This window comes from Anolis carolinensis, chromosome 2 (assembly GCF_035594765.1).
Source record: "Anolis carolinensis isolate JA03-04 chromosome 2, rAnoCar3.1.pri, whole genome shotgun sequence".
NCBI classification, from domain to species: domain Eukaryota; kingdom Metazoa; phylum Chordata; class Lepidosauria; order Squamata; family Dactyloidae; genus Anolis; species Anolis carolinensis.
Genome location: NC_085842.1, coordinates 291,100,238 through 291,120,016, shown reverse-complemented (window position 1 = coordinate 291,120,016; position 19,779 = coordinate 291,100,238).

Genomic DNA, 19,779 nt, shown 5'->3' with positions numbered 1-19,779 from the left:
TTGCACACATTCTCTCTCCATAGATAGATACATATATATTTCTTTTACATGTACTATCCTTCAAAATATGAAAATATCAAGAACTACTTTGTAATATATAGAAAACCTCACAATTCAACTAGAAACAATACAGTTGCATCATAAAAATCTAATCCCCCAAGCTTCCCTACTTCTCAAGCGAATGCTCCACTCTAGGAAGTCACCCCACCTCATAATGTGTCTGTATTTCGTTATTCTGACAGTGTGGAAAATCCCTTCACTGCTTATATTTTTGCATTTGGTCCTTTTGACAATATATCTGCTACAACCCAGTTCCATTTTATTATCATGTCCAACAGTGAGGTGAAAGAGGGAGGAATCAATGGCTAGATTTGTTGCAGATTCATATTGTCTAGACTTGACAAAGGGTAAGACATGTCAAGAGACAGACCTTGTTGTGCTTTCTGATTATTTCATGCCTAAGGCCATGCACTTTCCCTTCAGACAGACGAGATCATGACATTTAAAATGACAGTTCCCCCTCCCCTAAAAATAAGGTTGTTCAAAGGAAGACAGAAGAAAGTGTGTCCCAAGTAGATATGCATTGTGTCAATGGCACATATTTATTTAGCTAGCAATTATGCTTATTTCTAAGTTCCTTTTATTTTCCTAGAAGGAAATTTAGAAATGTTCAGAATGCCCTGGGAGAATGATAAACTTTGAGATATGAAATTGCACAAGTCTCATCCACCTTATCAGTCATATTATCTTTTTTCTTTTTAAACATGTTGCCATTTTAATCAAGGGATGTGTTCACCCGGAAGGAACATGTAATTTTAACATAATGAAGACACTGAGAGCAAAAGTTTTCAGTGTCATTTCACTTTAATTGCTTGCAAAGTAGTTTTGCTACACCCTTTTACAGCTGCAGTTGCCACAGAAGTGCTGCTGCAAATTTATTTGAAAGAGCTGATTTATACAGTTCTAAGTTTAGAATCAGAATTTTGGGGACTATGGCTCCAAGAATTTCCGGACATTATGGATATTGGCGTTGCTGATCGGGAATTCTGGGATTCATAATTCACTTTCTAAATATGTATACATTTTCCAGTTCTGCATCTTGGCAGTATTGTAGTCAGCCTTCCACATTTGTTCTGGTGAGTGGGGCAGGACCTCCACAAAAGTGGAATAACAGCAAATAAAAAAGTATTTTTAACCTGATAACACCTTTTTAACACCGGGTGTTGAGAGAGTATGACTTGCCCAAGCTCACCTAGTCGGTTTTCACGGCTGTGTAGAGATTCAAAACCCTGTTGTTCTCCAGAGGCAGTAATACTCAAACCACAAGGCTGCCTGGGAGTATTAACATAGTGGGTATTATATTATTACCTTACTTCAATGCCGTAATATATTTCTGTTGATGCATCTGAGAATAGCATTTGCTCCCCCCCCCCCATTGGAAAAACTATTCTGCTTTCAGGAGACCTCAGATGGAATACAATCTCCAGTTCTAGTTTTTTAAAAATAATTTAATTACAAAAGATGTTATCCTAAAATATAAATGTTGAAATGCCTCTGGATGCGCTTTTTTTTTTTTTAGCCAGGAGTTTTAACATCGGGCAAGTCCAAATTTTGAAGGATAATTATGTTCTTATCTTCATCTTAGTCTAGGATCACGTCTCTACATAACCAGAATTTACCTATAACCACAATTTAGACATTTTACTTTTTTATTACTCCAAGAATCCCATGCTGGTTGAGAGACTGTGGATGTCATATCCAATAATAACTTTTCTAGGTTCTTTCATGATGCAATCCAGCGTTTTTCTATAAGCAGATGAAAAATACCTGGTTTTAAAATATTTTAGGAAACATTTTTCTTAGATATGAATCCTTGCTTTCATCTTTTGGTAAAAGGCTGTAGCTTTGTGGCACAGTTGCTGCCCTGTTTCCATAGCACTCTTGGGTGGGTTTGGCAAGACTCCTGGCTGAAATCCTACTCTCAGAAAGTCACCATCACAGGCGCTCCCTCATAAACAATTATGATTGCCTTCCAGGAGTAGAATGTGGGCAGTGGGTTTGTAAGTAACTGTGGAGACCTGGATCCTGGATCCCTTTCCATGAGGACATCAATTTACAAATGGAAGGTGGTCCAGACAAGGGGTTGCTTGACATACCTTCCTCTTGGCATATTTCTCCTTTTCGCCCTCTATTCGTGCTTCTTCGAATTCCACAGTTATTAATAGTTGACCTCCAGTTAAAATGCTCAAGGGCCAGGGCTTTCCATTTCTCATAGAGTACAGGCATGAGAGTATGCCCACCCCCACTGTATCAATGGGAGACACATTTCTGAACTTACCTTGGATACATGAAAACTGAGGATAATAGAGAATCCCATTGAAATGAACTACTTATGCTGGAAGTCCTTGAGTTATCCTCAGAATTTGCTAGGTCATCCAAGGTGATTCTATGGCAACTTCTGATAGAAGCATAGCAGGGAATCACATGGAGGACCTAGAAAATTCCTAGGGAAGAAAGGTTTTGTAAGATAAAGGTAGGTGAAACCATGGGTATTTGTTCCATAGCTATGGACAATGTTGTGACTTATTATAAGATTGTGTTCCATATTCCACTTTACAAGGGAAAACCCCTCTGCGAATACTACAGGATAAGCACACATTTACAAAAGATCTAGTTTCCTGACTGGTCTATGTTTTTTCAACCAACAGAACTCAATTGTTTTCCGCTTGTTCATAAGTCTTGCAAGCCCTTCCTCCGTTATATTTTTGGTGTTGTGTGGAGGATTGCATTGATACCTTGGACAGGTCTGAAATTTCAGTCTAGCTAGTTTTTACTGCTATACCTCATTGGTAAGTCTATTCACCAATCACTGTTATGAAAGGCCCTGTATTTATTTAGTCACTTAACAGGCTGGTTATTTAACTCTAAAGTTACTTTGTGCAATTCTGTTCCACCAAAACCTAATGATCCAATGCAAACCTCCTCCTCTATCCCTTCTTCTTCATCGTGATAGCAACTCTTCAGCTGTTCTCTTTTTTTTCTGGGATAATAGCATATAGCCACCACCCTGCACACAAATCTCTTGTGTTTCTCTGCTTCCTTTGGCTGAAAGTCTAGTTTTTGGACATTTGTGGTACTAGGAAATTTTATGTTCACAAACTGAGGCTGAATGAACTCTTCTACAATAGAGAGGGTTTTCCCCCTAGGGTCTGAAACCTTTGGCTGTAGAGTCCATAATTTGTTCATAGACTCCATCTGGGTTTTATTAGCATTTAGGTGTAAATCCTCTGTTCTTCACTGCTGCTTCCCCCGCTGTTGCCAAGTCTACAGTATGGGCTCACATCAGATTTACATCTGCCAGCAGCAGCCTTTGAATTTTTGCATTGTTCAGTCCACAAAGAAACCTGTCTCTAAACATATCCTTCACAACATTTATAAAGTGCTTAGGTATCTTACTGAACCTAACCATTTAGTCATGTAAGGATTTACCTTTTCTTCTCAGTTACACTGGAAGTTAAACTGTTTAAAATAACATTACACTTTGCAGGTTTTTCTAAATCTTCTGTAGGTCTGCTTAACTTCATCCCTTATCTTCTGAAGACAGGATGTTTGTGGTAGGATGGTCAATTTGTGGCTGTTCAGATCTTGACCTACAATTCCCATTATATTTCAGGCTGGGGCTGGTGAAGCTGTTTTTCAGTAACATATTAAGGAGGAAGATTCCTCTCCCATTTTACAACAGTGGACTTTGTATGTGCCTCCTCAAAACTTCTCTCTGTTTGTCTTCTGTTTCTCAGCCCTTAAAGGTTATGTCCTGATGGTACCAAGCAGTTGTGGGAGGTTAGAGAGTAGCATGGACTCTCCACAAGACCTTAGACATCTCCCCCACCTCAATATTCCCACCATGAAAAAATGCCACCAAATGCTCTCTTGTTTTCACTATGTTTTAAATCCCCCCTCCCCATACCTTTTTAGGTCCCAAAGAGACCTTTTTAACAGCAGCAAATGGGTGGCAACCTGTGAGAAAATTTGACATGCACACCATGGAAAAGACTATACCAAACTTGTCTTCCAGCAATAACTTCAGTCAAATCAATGATCTGATCTACGACTTTTCACTCAACTAGGTGCATCTGGAGTAGGAGTAAGGGGACAGAAGAAAAAGAGGTGTTTTACAGCCTCCTTTGAAAAATGATCTGATACACCCAAAAAAAGAACTCAATTTCACATGACAATGAACTCTTTGTAGTTCTGGTGTTTGATTCCAGGACCCTCATTCTACCAGAGACCAAGATCCATGGATACTCAGATCTTTATATACAATGTCACAGTAAAATGGTACTCTTTATATAAAATGACAAAATCAATATTTGCCTTTTGGAACTTAAAAAAAAAAAGATTCAAGCCTTGGATGGTTGAATCCATGGTTGCAGAACTGGTGGATACAGAAAGCTGACTACATGGGAGAAAGATTATTCCCCTTTCTCCCCAATATATATTTTTCATGTGTTGTCATAGTATACCATAGGACTTTCCCAGTGGAGATTCTGCTTTGGATCACTTATGTGACCTTTTCTTCCCCCCTTTCTGCGTTCCAGCACCCCCACTAATTGGAAGGGTGTAGGCAGTAAAACACACAGAGAGCCAATCGTGTGGTATTATCCACAGAAAACGGATGTTTATTTTGTTCTCCATCTGCCAAAAATGTGAGTTCTTTTACTGCCTGGCATAGTGTTCTTGGCAGTCTCCTCTCCCTGAAACCAGAGATAAGCTTCATCTGTGGGAGGACGAAAAAGTCAGCCCTTCATTCCATCCCTGGAAAGTCCTTGCCTCTCAAGTCTGCACAAGACTAAATGCATCAGGAAGAACAAGTCATAAAGTGAAAGAAATCAAGGAGGACAGAGACACAGGAATGGGCCAAGGAGTCTAAAAATGATGCTCCGTAGAAGAACATTATGTCCACTTTGCTGAGGATGGAGAAAAGGGACTTAATACTGATATTAACTGTTTATGTAGTTTCAACCTTTTCTTCTAATAGGGAACCCATGTGCCTCACAATATAAATTATAACAAGAAAAGGTAAAAAAAAACTATTAAAAACTATTAAAATAATTTATCATATTAAAACACAACTAATTGTAAATAGGAGGAATCCCCCCACCCAAAAACAAACAAACACCCATGCCATTTAGGATAAAAGTACAGCACCAAAGCTGTTCTTTTCAACCTATTAACTCCCAAATCCCTCTTAAAATGGAGCTGTTTGCTGGAGGAAGACAGCAAAGGACATCATAATACAATCATCTTGCACAGGAAATATTCTTTTGTGGAAAAAATGTCATTTGGGATTCTCAGTAGGGTTTACTGACACTTAAGAAACCTCTTTACTTCAATCATTTTTCAAATGTTGTTTCGTATAGGAAGCTTCCTGTCTGCACAGAAATATTGGTTTCTTTTTTTAAAATGCTTTTTGAAATGGTTTTTAATCATCGCAACATTCAAAAGCATATAATCTGGAGCATTTTAGAACACTATATGAAAATGAATAATGATTTCTTAATAATCTACAAATGTCTTTCTGTATTCCTAGCTATATTGTGAAGGTAACTATAACCCTTACGATATAGTTAAGAAAATGTACAATTAATAAATGAGTAAATAATACATTATCAAAATACCATACAAGCCATTCAGTGGTTCCATAACTAGGATTCGAGTGTGTGAACAAACATATTAGATACTTTTAAGAGCTCGGAGCTGCTGATTCAAAGGAAAGATTTGATTGCTTTTCCTTTTTTTCTTTCAGATACTCAATTTAGGTAGTCGAGCATTATTATTTTTAAGTTTTCCAAGTAGGTAGTTAACAGTTCCTAGTCTTTTTTTAAAAAATGTTTTCATCCTGGTTCTGTAGTTTTCTGGTCAATTTGTCCATTTCTGAGAGCTCCATGAGAAATGTTGGTATCTATGCCAAAAAGAAGACATTCTTTTTACACATTTGAGTCTTGAACTGTGAATAGACCTTCAAAACTACACCATTTTGATAACTTTAGCTGAATCTACATAAACATAGTACCCTTGCACTCTTTACTGTTTTAATCCAAACTGAAATGAGTTTGGAATGCTACATGGGACCATCACTACATAGTCACAACCATGCAAGGTGGTGTTTCTATGGTGTGCAGGTGTTTGATGTATCAGTTTATGTCTAGTCATAGCAGGTGGGTTTTTTAATCCTTGCAACAAATGCACATATGCACATATTTGCTTATTCAAATAGTCTTTGTTTTCCCTTTATTCTGATTGCCTACCTGTGTTTCTATAAAGTGAAGCTTGTAGAGGAGGTAAAATTCCAAACTGCAAATGTGTGTATGTGTATACCTCCTTTTCCATATGCAGATTTTAACAAGTAACCTATCCTTCTTTAATGGGAATGATCATGTGATTGAGGTGTCTACCTGACTTCAGTGACAACTTGTGACCTGACTCCACAACTATGCCCACTCTCATTTCCCATTTCACTACAATGCAAAACTACAAATTTTTAACACCCATTTCTTTCCAAACCCAGCAGAGTAAACTGGGGGTTTTATTTTTAAATATGCCTTAAAGCCTTAGGCATTAAAGGGAAGTGTTTTACATAGGAAAGAGAAAAACACTGAGGACTGAGATCAAGGTGAGGGCACACTGAGAATGAAATTGACAAAGATGAACATCCTAAACACAATCTAAACCTTTTGCAACCTCTACAACTACACTATACCCATTCTTATATATGCCTGCCCATACAGCAGATTGCATGGGACTGAGAACAGTTATATGAGCATGAATTCCCACATGAATTTCAAAATTAATTTTTAACAAGGATAAATGTTTTTTGACTAGTAGATAGTGCAGTGTTTGAAAGATCGTATAACTCTTGTCCCAACATATGTTGGCTGATTTGGGGTATTATGCACATTCTGTTGGGGGGAGGCATTTTCTGTTCTGGTTACAGCAACGGAAGGCCTAGGATAGGTCCTGATTATGGGCCAGGAATTGGAAAACCAGTCTATGCATGCAGTTAAGACCACTGTTGGCTTCCCTAGCAAAACAATAGATCTTTGATTCAGACAAATGCTGCTGGAGATGAATAAATAAGAATAGTCGGGAGGAGGGCACAGGAGTGTCTGTTGAGACAGCTGGAGGTAGTTTGGCAAGCTGCAGCAACTGCCAGATGTCTTACTAGTTGCTACAAAAGTGATTTGTGTACCTTCAAGCTTTCACTAAAATTGCCCCTGGCACCAATGAACCACCATGCTCTATTTGGCAGATTCAGTTAAGGTGGTGTCCAGTCCATGTAGATGTGTTGCTGGGGTTGGTTTTGTTTGTTTGTTTGTTTTTTTACAACGCTGTATTTACTTCCATTATTTTTGTTTGATTGTCGGGATTGCTTTTGAAATTGTGGGAATTATATTTCTACTTAGAAGCCAGAGAGAGTTTGATTTTATCATAGAATTGTAAGATAGTAATGCCAAAATAAAGAAATAAAAAATAACCACCCCTAAGTGACATGCTGGCACTGCTTTCATTCCTTGCATGCCTTCTGCTTATTCCAAAAGACCCAAGAGAGGAGAGAAGGTAGATGCCATTGAATTTTTATGGGGTACATTTCTCCCAAGGGCTGCTAGTTGCAATTCAGAGCGAAACCCAGAAGAGCCAGCTTGGAGTACAATTTCATTTGTCTCCTTTGCTGTCTGTGCTGCCCAGAGAGTTGAAACCTGGATGACTGCCCCTTTTGTTCCCTGTCCTCTGTCCAGAGGAGCACATCTATATGAAAAACAGTTCAATTCCTCTTGTATACACAGGAATGTGTGTATTGGTTCTCAGTTTACAACCCCATGAAGATATAAATACTTAAGTGGGTTGCTAGTAGCCTAGATTTGTGACACAAAGTCAAATGTTACCGTAAATGTTCTGAACCTGATTTACTACGGTCTTCTCAGATTTCATTGCTTCTAAAAACTGAAATTGCTGTTGCAACTCTGCTAACCTCAGTAATACGTGCTTCCTAGCAGCATATATAAAATGTGACAGTGCTGGTATTTTTATGGAAGGTTTTAATAGGCAAAGAGCAAAATGGCATGTTCCTTGAACTTGGGGGTACACTTGATTAAGGATGCCAACACTTGCTAGTTGTAAATTCAACTTCTTATCACTGTTACCCATAAGCAAGCATGTGAATTTCCAGATGTGTCTGGCTCATGCCTCCCAGCATAACCAATGGTAAGGAATTATAGGAGGCCAAAAACGCCAGGAAGGTTTCTGTTGCAGCCTAGCTGTAACTGGAAAAAACTATTTTCAAATAGCTTTTACTTGACATGCTTGGTGTTATTCCCCATTGGAAGTTTCTGTATATAACATTTTCCCACTATAAGATATAGTAAATATCCTTTTTTGCTAGAGAGTAACATTACAGTCTTCAACTGTTCAGGGATTTTCCTGATGGCAAAGGTTGGGGAAAAACGCTTTTCTGAATTCTTAAGGGCCACAATGGCTAAGTGAGAAATGTAGTCCAAAGGGTCACTTTTTCATGTAGGTGTTAGGCATCTGCGATCCAGGAAAAAAATGGTTCTAAACTCTCTTCAAAAGTAGTTGGCGGTTACAGTTGCACATGTAACTTGTATATTTCTTTAGTCACTGTATCTTCCTCCTGCCAGCTTTTTAAAAGCCCCTAACCAAGGCCATACAAATACTTTTCCATAGAAATGTTCAGGGCCATTTTTCAGAATAAAACCTTAAAAAAAATCTCAAGACCTCAATTTATACTGAATGTTTTCAGCTTCTGTTTCTTTTGAATAAGCAAAGCTCACCAGAGAGTAGCCAGAGGCTTGAGGAACACAAAGAAAGGCAATATGATGTTGTTGCACATCTTGTCCCTTGAAGCTAGAAAAAAGTATCGTTTTTAAAGAAAAAATATCCAGGGTTTTTTTCTACTGTCTCCTAACCTATTCTAAATCATGCTTACACACTGAGGGCACTTTCCTCAAATGCCACAAATTTGAAAAGACAGGAATGGTGTCATAACAGAGTGTTCTGCAGGACATACATGAAACAAATTTTATAGAACATTAATCCCAATTTAAATTATTGCTCCTGATTTATGTGCAATAAAACAAGCTCTGATATCTCCAGGCTTTATATTACATCTTGCCTGGTTTTCTTATCGCCTTGACGTTTCATTTCATGGATTGGAATCTTGTTTTATATGATGAGGTTTTATTTTATTCTGTGGATGTGTGTTGGAACATACATGGGTGAATGGTTCATTTAGCTGCAGGAAAGAAAGAAGAAGAAGATGTGAATTGGCTTCCTTCCAAAGTGCAGAACAAATCTGCAGTTCTTTATTTTAAAACATATGTAACACAATCCTGTCCATTTTCCAAGCAGTTTTGAGAATGGCTGGAAAACAGAACACAGTCCACCCTTTGAAAGTGAATAATTTTGAATTAAAAATTGGTTTCTAGTTCCTCCAATGTGACTCAGTGGTTAATGACTGCTAGAAGCAGGCCATAGTATTGCACTGGGAAGCTAGAGATTCTAAGAGAGGGCATTTTAATCAAGTCAGTGAAAAATGAAATCCTTGAAAGTCAAACTGGCAAAAATAGAGAGCCAACTGTAGAAATAGTTCACACAAACTTCTAGCCCTTCCTAGAAATACTTCTTTGAAAACTCACTTCTACAAAACTTTCCATCTCAATAGCAGGCAAGATTCTGGAAAGGATCATTAAGGAAGTGGTCTGCAAACACTTAGAAAGGAATGCAGTCATCGCTAATAGTCAACATGGATTTATCAAAAATAAGTCATGCCAGACTAGTCTGATCTCTTTTTTCGATAGAGTTACACACTTAGATGAACCAATGACATGAATACATAGAATGCCTAAACTCTTAGAGAAGCATGATAAGGAGCACCTATGGAGTATATGTGTGATAAGGTTGCTATCTCTAGCAATTATATTAACTATGGGAACATGTGTAGTTAACCTTCCTTCTCATGAGAAGAAACTATTTCAACAAAATAAGACAAAATATGGGAAGCCCAATCAGCAGTATTCCCCATTCACTTCTGATCTATCAGCAGAACATCCCAAAAACCTGAATACAGTATTCCCTCACTTATCACGGGGGTTCCATTCCAGGACCTCCTGCGATAAGTGAAAATCCACGAAGTAGGGAGACTATATTTATTTTAATATTAAAAGATTATTTTAATTGTTATGTGGTACTTCTCCCTCTTGCAAGCCCCGGGGAGTTAGTGAACCCTTCCCTACCAGTGCCAGCTGGGCCCTTGCTCCGGGCCCGCCATGTAGCTCTGGCTGCCTCTGCTCCTGCGGCCAGGGAAGAAGGAACGCTGCTCCTGCCGGATGAGTGAGTGAGGGAGGGTGGGTGGGTGGGTGGGTGAGAGAGTGAAGGCCAGCAGTGGCAGCAGGCATCTGGAAGAGGCGGCCAGGCAGCGTTCCTTCTTCCCTGGCTGCAGGAGTAGAGGCAGCCAGAGCTACATGGCGGGCCCAGAGCAAGGGCCCAGCTGGCACTGGTAAGGAAGGGTTCACTAGCTCCCCGGGGCTTGCAAGGGGGAGAAAGGCCACATAACAATTAAAATAATATTTAAATATACCCCAGTTTCCCCCAAAAAACAGCAAGTCCACGAAAAATGAACAGCGAAGTAGCGAGGGAATACTTTATTCTAAACTCAGGGTGTTCCAGGTTCCATTGTCATTGGTACAAAAACATTAAAATATGAGAAAGCAGAGAGACATTTGATTGTGGCTAGAATGTAATTGGTTTGTCCCCCAAATGCTGGCATACCATAACAACTAATGTATTGTGGTATCTCATAATGCTCATCAGCATGATTTATAGATACATTAATTGAAGCCATAACACATTTCAAAATGCCTCCAAAATTAAGATGTGGAAATAATTATCTCAGTAGTATTTTTTTACCCTAATGCTCATTTAATGTTCATATTCTCCTTGGCAAGCCAAATGTACGGAGCCAGTATAACAACCTGCATTCTGCAAATCACTATTCATTGTACTTCTTGTTATGATGTGCCTTCAAGACTTCTAGACATTCTAAGGTGAACCTATCATGGAGTTTTTTGGCAAGAATTCTTCAGGGAAGGCTTGGCTTTGCCTTCCTTTGAGATTGAGAGGGTGTGACTTGCCAAAGGTTACCCAAAGGTTTAAAATGGCCAAGTGTTGATTTGATCTTATATTCCAATGCTCAAACTACTACACCGTGTTGGCTCACTTGTCTTTTTTGCCCAATATTATCTAATGTGTCTCACAGCATCTCTAAAGGCTCTTGGGCAGAAGTCTTTTACATTAGCTATTCATAAGGGAGTTTTCAGTAAGATCATACATTTTCTGCACACAAAGGAGTGAAGCGTAGGACTAAATTCATGCTTACATAGGTTTACTATTTGCCTTTATTAAGCTTTGCTGTTTCACTTACCATACAGTTTGGAATTTTTAAAAACAATCTCCTTCATCATATATTTTAAGTTAACATATCTGCAATAACTATCCAAGATTTGTCCTCTTCATTTAAAAGAAAGAATCCAGTCAACAGATGAATGCGGTGAAACTTGGTAAGACTTTTGTTTGAAGCCATTACCAACATTTCAGTTATTAGCTCTAGAGATTGTTAATTAGAAGTACATGACACAGCCAGCTAGAGACAGAAGTGAGAGTTGCATGCATTCAAAACAAACAGTTCAAAATCAATTTAGCAGAAAATTTCCAAAGTCAGAAAAATGAAGGCTGTCTGATCTGGTACAGTTTGAAGCATAGAGATATCTATCTCTCACTGTTGTGTGGTTTTTCTGTCCTTCCACACTTCATTAATTGGCTCAACAGTCAGGCATTAAAATGACAATAAATTCAGAGCCAGGGAGAAGTGGGTATTGGGTGTCACTCTGAAAGAAGACTGTTTTTCATGCTTTCAAGATGTGACATGGCCCTCCCAAGGGGGTCAGCAGGTCAGCAATATCCCATTTCTTGAGGTCAAAAATCTGAGAGTGGGGGTACAGTCAGATTAAAGTAGTTTGGGCCCTGAGGCAGTTCTCAGAAGAGCTCCCTCTTTGTACAAACTTCTCATCCAGAAGTGGGCCTGGATGTGCACCTGCTTAGATCCCATATGGTATGAGCAAGCCTGGAGTCTCACAGGCACCAATGCCAATGTGCCATCTGCCTCTTTGTTTGCTCCAAGCCATGTGTGGTAGATATTGCCAGGCCTTGGAGGGGGTGGAAGGGGTCTACAATGCTTCCCTTTCTAAGGGGATTTTCCTCTTGACACCATCACAGTTTATGAAGCCTGTCTCTGTATATAGTGCAGTAATCTCCAACTATCCTCATTTGGCAGGGACAGTCTTAATTAATCTTTTATCACACTGATTTCTCCAGATGTTTTCAAAATGTCCCAGTTTCTCTATTCTCCTGCTACTCTCTCTCCTTGTCCCATTTACTTTATCAATGCAAAAAGAATTAAAAATACAATAGTATTTTTACTCATTTACTCATTTTACTCAGCTAAAGGGAGAGAAGGGGCATATCCGCACTGACCTGTTATCCTGAAAGGGGAGGAGCATTGGTTCCATGAGAGCTTCAAGACACATGGAGCTGATTTGGGTGAATACAGGCCAAGGCCACTTAACACAACCTTGAATTGCATTAACAAAAGCTGGAGGACCTTATTACAAAGGCCAGGCTAAGTGTCCTGCTTCACCAAAAAAAGGGGGGCAGTGGGGCGATTCCATTGCCTCACACACAGCACACTCTCAGTGATGCTTCCCCTATCACATGTGGGGAGCGTCACCAGAGTGCCGAGGATCTGTGCTGGCTCCATTGGAGTCAACACAAATAGACAGGCCCCAGTGTTGGGAGGGAAGTATTGTATAATGCTTCCACTCCACTTGTGGGCGTGGCCTCTGCCAGAAGTCTAGCAATGTCATGGGATGGGCAATGTGCTCATCTGTCACTGGACTGCTGGTACGACACTGAAAAAGCCCCGTCCAATGAGGTCGTAATTTTCCCTGACTGCTGGATGGCCAGGAGTCCTTCCCACCTCCACAGCAGCTGGGAGGCTGGCAATCAAAACAACCTCTGGCCAATATGCAATTTGGCACTCCAGATTGGAGAGACAGTGGATTCTTCACCACATGTGGTGTGCTGTCCAATTGCTGGATCTTGATGGTGTATTTCAAGTTACCCTACTCACTTTTCATGGGCTTCTCTGTCTGTCCATTGGACCTGGACTGAACAAACATAGGATGTCTTCCAAACATAAGCTGTGTTTAATTTATTTATTTACAGTATTTATGTTCCGCCCTTCTCACCCCGAAGGGGACTCAGGGCGGATCACATTGCACACATATAAGGCAAACATTCAATGCCTTAACATAGAACAGAGACAGAGACAAACGCAGGCTCCGAGCTGGCCTCGAACTCATGACCTCTTGGTCAGAGTGATTTGTTGCAGCTGGCAGCTGGCTGCACACCAGCCTGCGCCACAGCCTGGCCTATGTCAGGTATTCTCAGAGGTTGTGAGGTCTGTTGCCTTTAAGTAGAAGGCAAAACTCTGCAAAGAAAAACTTGGCCAACATATTTTCATCCTGTTTATGGCTACATTATTCCTCTATTTTAACAGCTTATATGCAGCAGAGGCCTTTAAAATATGTTTATTTTGATGATATCAGGATCCATTGCAACTTTATATAACTCCTAAGACGATGCAAATCATATTCTTATTTCATCTTATCTGATTCCCAGTACTAGTCTGTTTGTGAAGTTGATGTTGAATGGACTAAAAGAAAATCTAATAACTATGAAACCATGTGCCCATGTTTTTCAAGTCAATGAAAATAAACTGCTTGAATTATAAATAAATTGTGCAGTTCAAATGTCAGGCTTTGAAAACAATGCCCACAAACATACTTTCATCAATGTAGAAAATGTGTACAAAAAGAAAAAAAAAAGTGATTTACTGTTGTGGTCATGTGCCTTCAAATAATTTCTGATTTATGGAGACCCTAAGGCAGTGGTCCCCAACCTTTGGGCCCCCAAGTGTTTTGGACTTCAACTCCCAGAAATCCCAGCCAACTTACCAGCTGTTGGGAATTGTGGGAGCTAAAGTCCAAAACACCTGGAGGGCCAAAGGAACCACTGCCCTAAGGTGAACCTGTCAAAGGGTTTTCTTGAATAGATTTGTTCAGAGGGGACTTGTCTTTCCCTCCCTCTGGGGCTGAGAGTGTGTGACTTGCCCTGCTCTGCCATAGAAACCTGATGAGTTTCTGTGGCAGAGCAGGGATTCAAACACAGGTCTTTGGTACTGTAGTCCAGTGCTTAAATCATGTTGTCTCTTGATCTCTATACATTAGAAAATCTGTTACATTAGAAAACAAAATACACAAAGATTTCTGTACAATCATCCCCAGAAAGTCTTGCTGCTCAATATGATAAAAGACAAAGAAAATTCAAAGAAACACAGCAAACAGATGAGAGTTCTTTTTCCCACCTGGACATTCCTCAGATATATAAACCCCACTTACCTAGTCTCCAACAGACCTCACAACCTCTGAGAATACCTGACATAGATGTGGGTGAAACGTCAGGAAAGAATGCTTCTGAAATATGGCCATACAACCTGAAAAACTCACAGCAACCCAAACATGACAAAATTGGTTCTGAAAAATGTTCATATCCCTAGCTCTGATATATGAATCAAACTGTGTTCATCGTTATTAAATTAAGTAGCGGTTACACAGAAATTTCAATTAGGAAATCTAGGCCACTGCATTCAAACATTAGTGCTGTTGTTGCTTTCGATGGCTGCTTATGTTAAACTTATCAAAAATCTCACTGCAGAATAAATGAATAGACATCAAGTACATTCATATTCAGGGAAGTAAAAGATAATGCTTTTTGACATATAATTTAATTTTCTTCATGTCTGAAGGTATTCACTGCAAATTCCATTTTGGGTGAGAAGATAATCCCAGTTCTTTTAAAAATTGTTTTTGCAAATTATAGTTAGGTTTTCTTTAGAAGTACAAAATAACGATATTTTCCTTAATTTAATATAGTACTAATGCATGCTGTTGACAGATATTTGCGTCTTAATGATTTCCCCCTGGTAAAGTATATAGACTTCCTTCCTATCTGAAGGCAAGGCAGAGGGAATTCTTAAATATGTTTTTCTAGGCAGCTGGTCAAGAAAACAGGTGTTGAAGGAACCCTACAAGTTCTCCCGCAAAGCTCACCTCCTCCTTTTTCCTACAAATGTCAATACCCGGGTCTTGTCCTCTCAACAGTTCTTACATTGATCTGGACTGCATGCCATGTGTAATCTAACACAGTCTCCTTCGTGGCTTATAAAAACCTCTTCCACTTCATGTTGACTCAATTTTTGACAATGGTTCCCTGTCAGACCTGGAGGTTTAATGCTTCTTTGAGAGTCATCGGGTTTCACTTTTAAAGGTTAGGTTTCATTCTGCATTAGCAGCTCTGTGTGCCTTCCTTCAATATGTACAATGCACATGCTCACTTGGGCACATACACAGTCACACATATTGCATTGCAAGAAAACAACCATGCCATATTCTCTCCCTTTCTCTCTCTCCCTCTTGGCACTGTTCACCCTGTGCTGTCTCTCACCCTTTCACCCTGCCCCAACTTACATTCCTTCTGTTCATTTTAGTACCAGCTCCCTCTATGTCCCTTCATAGCACAATCTTCTCACTGTCATAGTGACGGCCGTGTCCTGCTGCTGCTTTGGCCATCTGGAAAAGCCTTTCTGCTCCTCTCTTGTTCTGTTTTGTTGATTCCTCCCCTCATTATGAATTGTGTTGATCCACATTACTGTCTGTCCTTTCTAATAAAGCTAATAGTTTTGCCTCCCCCGGCTATTATTCTTTGTAATAGAATAATGCAAGCACTGTTAAACTCTCTGGGGCTTCCCAGAATAGAGCTTCTGCAAATCGCTATACAACACTAAGTGTGGATCTACACATTAGAATTAATGCAGTTTGACACTCCATGGTTCAATGCTATGAGATCATGGGAACTCTAGTTTTACAAGCTCTTAGCCTTCTCTGCCAAAGTGCTGGTTCCTCACCAAACTGCAAATTCCAGGATTCCACAGCATTAGGTCATGGCAGTCAAAGTGGTGTCAAACTGTATTCATTTTATAGTGTAGATGCAGCCAGAATCTGATTGTGTGTGTGTGTGTGTGTGTGTGTGTGTGTGTGTGTGTGTGTGTATGTTTGTGATCGGCTATTACAACGGTTGATTAACTATCAAATAAATGGCACCTTAGGAAAAAACCATAGAATCATAGAACAGTTGGAAGAGACCTCATGGGCCATCCAGTCCAACCCCCTGCCAATAAGCAGGAAATCGCATTCAAAGTACCCCCGACAGATGGCCATCCAGCCTCTGCTTAAAAGCCTCCAAAAAAGGAGCCTCCACCACAGTCCAGGGCAGAGAGTTCCACTGCTGAACAGCTCTCACAGTGAGGAAGTTCTTCTTGATGTTCAGATAGAATCTCCTTATTATTATTAACTGCATTTCTATACTGCTTTTCTCACCCCTGGGGGGACTCAAAGCGGTTTACAACATAATAAATTGTAGTATGACTTCCCTGTATCTAGATGCTATACCCCTATTGATGCAGGCCAGAATCCCATTGGCTTTTTTAGCAGCCACATCACATTGTAGGCTCATGTTTAACTTGTTGTCCACGAGGACTCCAAGGTCTTTTTCTCACATACTGCTGTCGAGCCAGGCGTCCCTCATTCTGTATCTTTGCACTAGCTTACTCACCCATGCCTAGGAACTAACATTTATTTCAACTTTATTGGTTGTTTGATGGTTGATTTATTTTTGTTATAATGTTCCTGTTTTTCTGTTATTGTTTATGCACTTCTATGTACCATGTATGCATTTAGTATTTTCATACTTTATATTTTAACTATGTTGATTGGGCTCATCCCTATGTAAGCTGCCCCGAGTCCCTTCAGGGAGATGGAGGCGGGGTACAAAAATAAAGTTATTATTGTTATTATATTATTGCATATGCATTCTATATTCAGGATTCTTTAAAAAATAATATTTTAAGAGGAAACTCTTTCCCCAGGTATACAGTAATGGAGATTGGGATATTGAACAAAGTTTATGGTGGAATGAGGATGTTTGGGAGATGGTGTAAGCTAATGCTATTCAAGGTAGTTCCCATGAACCTATGGGACATTGGTGGTTAGATTCTCTTACACACTGGGGGAAAAACTATTGGTCTCCCACATCAGACAGCTTGATATACACTGTTGGTAACAGCGACTTTATCATCTTAGCTGTTCTTATAATATCTTTATCACTGAGGTTTGCACCTATAAACATTGTACAGAAAACCTGGATTGAACACTCACTTTTCCATGAAGTCTCTGTATAGCTAGGATGCGCAACTTTTAACTTATGATAGATTAAAAGACAGTCTTTTAATCTATCATAAGTTAAAAGTGACCTATTTTACTTCACAAAGATGTTTTAAAGATTCACAATGAGTGTTACAGTTAAAAATTGGAACCATGCCTGACACCAAGTGAAATACTTTCATTTGTCAAATTCAAGGGTTAAAACATATTGGATTTTCATCTTTTGTTTGCTTTTCCCAGCCTCTACAATATATTCCAGGAAACACCAGTGCATTGTGCAAACAAAGCCACAAAATATCATCTGTTTATTAATGGCTATGTGTGTCAGGCATGGAATAAAAGGCCATGAAATAGGCAGTGATAGCTGATATTTGAGTAGCAACAAGTACAATGCCCGTTTCACCTCTCTGATTCTTTATATTTCAGAAAGGGGAATCATTTGGGATTTTATGTGCATGCCAAATTCCACTTCCAGGTAATCCTTTTTATCATCTGGTCATCCATCATGTTCCTTCCCCAACACCTAAGGGAAATAAAGTGAATACAAAAAGGGACAAGCATGTGTGTTTTTGCATTTCTGGTAGACCCAACCAATCTCCTGACAAAACAGGCTACAGTAGTGTTTAAATTAAACAGGGCAGGTTTTACTTTCAAGGCTTCTCCACAACATAAATGGTACTAGGCTACCTCATTATACAAAGTCAGCTTAGTACCTCTATCCTTCCTAAACTTTTCTGAAATCTTCTACATGTTCCTCCTTAGCCTTTTCTTTTTGCTGTCCAAAATGATCTAATTACCAAAGTTCAAAGTTCTCGCTTGTCTCCAGAACCTTTCTTCACAGCATGCCTCCTGCCACTGCATCACACAAGGGGAAATTGGGCAAATACTCCTCTTCAGCCATGAAGCCTGCCGAGTGCCATCACATGATACAGGCCATGGCCCCACCTTATTGATAGCCAAAGTGGCAAGGAAGCATCACAACAATGCTGAGTAAGTGATCTTTTGGGTAGATCCAATGGAGTATCCACTCTTACCCCCATCTAATGCAGGGAAGGGCAACACAGCACCATGTGTTGCCACCCTTTTCCCAATCTGATGGAGGCAGGGACAGGAAGCCTTGTCCTAATTCCCCATGTGATGAGGGAAGGAGGGAGAGTGTGCAGTTTGCTGTGAAGTGCCAACGTGTCTTCCGTTTTGCCAGCGAAACAGAATGTATGGAGAGGGGACCTGTATGATGGGGTCCTTAGAGTCCATGCAGAAGTTGGAGATAGAGATTTAGGAGCCATCTCATGACATTGATTGGTTGAAAAGCACTGAAATTAGCACAGATGTGTGGAAACCTTACTGGGCTTATAGCATGGGCTAAGGAAACCATACCATTGGCGATTAAGAACCATTGCTGCTTACATTGAGAAGAAGTTGCTATAAAGACACCAACAAAAAAGAAAGAAAGAAAACAGACTTTAAACGAATCAGTCAAAATTGGTGATTATATAAAAAACAAGTCATTGAATTTGAGATTTTTTTAGCAGCTTTCTAAAGAGATGAAGAGTGAACACCATCAACTTTTGCTACACTGTGAAATTTGTTGACTATCACAAGGTGAAGCTACATCTTATGTTTGGAAACAGAGGTGGGATAAGATTATTTCTCATGGAGCAGCAATTTCACCTCAGTGATTGTTTGACAGATATTTCCTGTTAATAAAATTAGCATATCTTTCTTCACCCATTTAAACAGATTCCACTTAAATCTTCAAGGAGGGAAAACTGTAGTTTTTCAAGTTGAAGACATGAATAAAATAAATTAAAAAGCTGGAATTGTGGCAACATTGTCTACTGAATTTAAAGTATGAGGTATTTGTAAACCACACAATTTTTTTATTCCATCAGTGAGTAGTAGTCCAAGAAGGGTTTATTGCATGGCATTTGAAAGATTTGTGTTATAGTTCCCATGGCTATTTTCCCTACTTCTGATCCTGATCCAAATAAAAACTGGATAAGAGATCCATTTTCAGTTAATTTGTATGAACTAAAAGGACTAACAGCAGCAGCAGAAGTCAAGCTCATAGAAGTATCTACAGATGATACCCTGAAATAACAACTCAAAGAACATTCCCTTCCAAATTTCTGGTCTTACTTTCCAAAAGATTTTTTCAAAATGATCAGAAGGGGCTAGGAAAGTACTTATGTCATTTATAAAGACATACTTATGTTAAAATTATAATCTCCTCTTGTTTACCTTAAAAATAAGCATAAAACTACAGTAGAGTCTCACTTATCCAAGCTAAATGGGCCGGCAGAAGCTT